This window comes from Chinchilla lanigera, unplaced genomic scaffold (genome assembly GCF_000276665.1).
Source record: "Chinchilla lanigera isolate Chin_1 unplaced genomic scaffold, ChiLan1.0 scaffold00078, whole genome shotgun sequence".
Lineage (NCBI taxonomy): Eukaryota > Metazoa > Chordata > Mammalia > Rodentia > Chinchillidae > Chinchilla > Chinchilla lanigera.
The window spans coordinates 9,443,172-9,447,523 of NW_004955479.1; positions in this window are offsets into that span (position 1 = coordinate 9,443,172).

The following is a 4,352-nucleotide window of genomic DNA, read 5'->3' on the forward strand; positions in this document are numbered from 1 at the left end:
CTTGCCAGGCAGGCGCTTTTGCCGCTGAGCTAAATCCCCAGCCCCGAAACACAAATTCTTGTGTGTACACTTATCCATTCTTTCCTCATTGCACCCAAGAACCTGGACTGTTATTGGCCTGTACTAGATACTTCTTTCATTGCTGAGTCAAAATACCCAGCATCCAGAGTTAAAGGAAGAAAGGTTTATTTAGCTCAGTTTGTAGAGGTTTCAGTCCATAGTGATCAGGCTCCAAGGCAGGGTGGCATGGCAGATGAGAAACACTTCACGGCACGGCAGGGCAGGTAGACAACAGCAAGCAGCATAGCAGTAGCGGAAGCTGCCTTTATATTCTATCCAGGCTGTAAGCTTACTGATTAGTGCCACCCACACACAGGGTAGGGCACCCTTAATCCCAGCATCACACACCTGAGACTCAGCCACCTCCAAAAAGGCCATCTATGACTGCATGAGGCTTTGGGGAGACATCTAGGCACAAGCCATAACATGGCCATGGCCCATTCCACTGTAACACAACTAGCACAGTAATTTATCCTTTGCATTCCCATAAGCAATGCATGAAGGTTCTGATTTCCCAACACATTTGTCACTACTTGTCATCTGAGTTTTTCAAATTGCTTCTGGGTGTGAAGGTCTGTCGGAACTGCCATTAAATCTTGCCTTGGTTTTGCTTGCATCTGTTGGGTTGGTGACCTTCCTTTGAAGTTCACAAGGTTGGAAAATGAAAGACCTTGCTCTCTATTTTCCCTTTAGAATTGGGATATCAGCACCCAGATGAGGTGGCGCATGCCTGTGATCCCAGCACTCTGGGAGGCTGAGGCAGGAGGATTGAAAGTTTGAGACCAGCCTGGGCTACAAAGTGAGCTCAAGGCCAGGCTGAACTGCATAGCGAGACCCTGTCTCAAAAAGACAAAACAAAACAAAACAAAAAAGTTTAAGCACAGCCTGGGCAATCTAGCAATGTATTGAGACCCTGTCCCTCAAAATAAATAAATAAAAAGTTAAAAAATAGGCTGGTGATGGGGCTCAGTACAAAGGCCCTGGATTCAATCCCTAGTGCAAGAAACTTAAAAGAATTTTTTTACAGTCTTTTTCTTGGTCTATTGGGGAGGGACTCCACGAGTCTAATCGCTACAGGATTTGGCCGCTGCATTTGGTTACCAGCCCTTGTCTTGTCTTCTGAGGCTGGAATAATGGATTTTTGCCTTCCCGGTAGGAGCCTCATTCTCAAGAGACAAGGGTGCCCTTTCACAGCGCAGCCCCTTTGCGGCTGTGGGAGTGAGGAGGGTGAGAATGTACCTCCCATCTGGCTGAGGAAAAGTAGGGGTGTTCAGGCATGAGCTGTTGTTTCTTGGGAGATTCACTAATTCAGCCAAAGAACCTGAACTTTCTGCAGTGACGAGGCCTCACACAGGTACGGGAAACCACCAACAATCACACGCTGCTCGACGCACAGACTTTTACCAAGATGCTATGAGAGCCACGCGCCCTGGCCCAAGCATGCTTGGGAGTTACACAAAGACAACACCCGTAACTCAAAGCCACTGTGCTAATTCATACATGCAGCCGGGCGTGGTGGCACAAACCTGTACGCCCAGCACTTGGAAGCCTAGGGCAGGAGGATTGCTGTGAGTTCAAGGCCAGCCTGGGCTACATAGTGAGTCTGAGGCCAGCCTGAACTATAAGCGAGACATCCTCTCAAAAAACAAAGCAGCTCTATGATGAATATGATCATTGTGCATCTCTAAAACATACCAGTAACATCTGACTGGAGAAACAAAACCAAAGCCAGTGTATACACTCAGAACTCCTTGCGCTGTACACACCCATGGCTGCGCACCAAACTCCCAACTCCTCCACCCTCGCCACGCTGGGCCCGGAACTTAGGGGCTCCACCAGCTCTGCTGCTGAGCAACACCCCAGACTCGAGCCCCCATTTCTAGGGAGTTCCAACGCTGCCTGTTGTCTTTACTGTGAAAGGCAAGTCTCACGTTACCGCTCTTTTCCTTGACCTCTGGATAAGGATGAATTTGGGGGTTTTTTTTTTTTTGGTCTTTCTTTGAGACAGGGTCTTGCTATGCAGTTCCACCTGGCCTTGAGCTCACTTTGCAGCCCAGGTTGGTCTCAAACTTTCGATCCTCCTGCCTCAGCCTCCCGAGTGCTGAGATTACAGGCGTGTGCCACCATGCCTGGCTGTTAAGAGCCCTCCTTGAGCTCTCAATTTGTTGCTGTTTTCTAAAGGTTTTCCACATTTATTGCTGATTGACTAGTGCTGAGCACATAAAAAGAAAACTTGAAAGTCCCAGTTGTACATGCCAGACAGTGTAAATACTTTTAGCCTTATGTGGGGAGATAGTCATGACCTTGATACAGAACAGACACGTGTCACCTTGTGACCTCCACACAGAGCAAACACAGCACAGCACATGTATAATTCGTCATGGTCCTAGCTTGGTCCTCCTCCTGTGTCTCTTCTTGGAGTTCTCCCTCATTTTCCTACCAATTTTTATCTGAATCCACTGGGAAATTGGATAATTTTTCTTCTGTTTCCTGGCCAGGAATTGCTTGATTCTGACAGTTCTGTGAGAGGACAGGCTCGGGACCGAAGGCAAGCGCCGAGAGGGTTAGCTGGGCTCCTGTTAATTTCCTTGCTTGGTGGGGGCCTCGAGAATGTAAGAGGTTTGCCCAGTGCTCCAGGCTGGGGAGTGCCGGAGCCGGGTCTGGTGGTTTGCGATGGGCCAGTGAGTCCAGCCTAGGAAAAAGGCTGGATCCACCCACAGTGCCCTGAGCTACAGTGCTCCGGGAAAAGGTGTGATTAACGGAAAATGCAGAGTAGGGTTTGTGCCAGGAAGGACTAAGGAGGAAATATATTAACATATTTTAAAGTCTCATATAAACTTCTGCAGTAATGACCTTTTTTTTTTTTTTTTGGAATGACCATCTTAATGGAGGAAACAAATGAATAAAATTTGTTTGCTTGTTTTGGTGGTAGGGATCCAGTTTAGGGTTTGTACATGGAGGCAAGTGCTCTGGCAGTGATCTATACCCCAACCCTGATTGTTTTTTTTTAATGGGACTGAAGAATGAACCCAGAGCCTTCACACTGAACTACTTCCCCTTCTCTTTTATTTCGTATTTTATTTTTGAGAGATGATTTTGCTAAGTGGCCCAGGTTGGGCTCAAGCTTGAGATCTTCCTGCCTCAGCCTCCCAGACTGCACCACAACAACCTCCCTGCCTTGTAACAATTTTTTTAAAGAAAAGGTCTCATTATGTGGCTCAGCCTGCCACTGAACTTGCTATGCAGTCTCAGCTGGCCTCCGACTCACATCGATCCTCCTGACTCAGCCTTCCAAGTGCTGGGATTACAGGCGTGCACCACCACGCCTGGCCTTGTAACAATTTTTAAGCATGTGGTTATCTGGCAAGCTGATCATGACCCCAGCTAAGGAAACAGGGTTGCTCCTCACATGGGGATCTCTTGTTGAAAGCACAGGAACATCCCAGGAGTAGGTGGAGGACCATGCTATGTGGTCTTCTGGCCTCAGATTGTGATAAAATTTTCACTGTTTTTCTATTCCACAGGTAAGCACAGTGGAAATAGCACGATGAGATTGTCAACACTGCCTGACAGACGTGGCCCCATTCTTCAGCCAGTGATCTTTCTGGAAACATTAAAGAGACCCTAGGGTACCCCAGTCTATAGGGTACAATGTCAATGGCTGGCACAGACAACATCAGCAATGGCACACTGGAGTGCCCAGCTAGCTAAGAAACACAAGAAAATATCTCACGGAGCGTGGTGGCACATCCCTATAATCCCAGCACATGGGAAGCTGAGGCAGGAGGATCGCTGAAAGTTCAAGGCCAGCCTGGGTTACAAAGTGAGTTCAAATGCAGCCTAAACTACCTAATGAAACCCTGTCTCAAAAAGACAAAAAGGAAAAAAGAAAATATCTCAATAATGCCAGCGTAGTGGCACATGTCTATAATCCTTGCACACAGGATGCTGAGGCAAGAGAATTACCAGCGTGGGCTACATAGTGAGTTCAAGGCCAAGCTGAACTGCATAGGAGACCCTGTCTCAAAAAGAAAGAAAAGATCTTACTAAAATGGTGATCTGACAACAACACAAATAGTGTGCTTATCTACTGAGGCATAAACACTGAATGACATTAGCAACTGATACACCGACATGCAAAAGAACCAGGGACAGCAGAGTTTCCGGGGTCAAATGGGAGATCTGAGAGCAGGGACACCAAGCAGTTTCACTGGGCTTTTAGGACCGGGTGAGCAGGGGTTGCTGGGAGCAGGGCTGAGGAGGGGTTGCTGGGAGCAGGGCTGAGGAGGGGT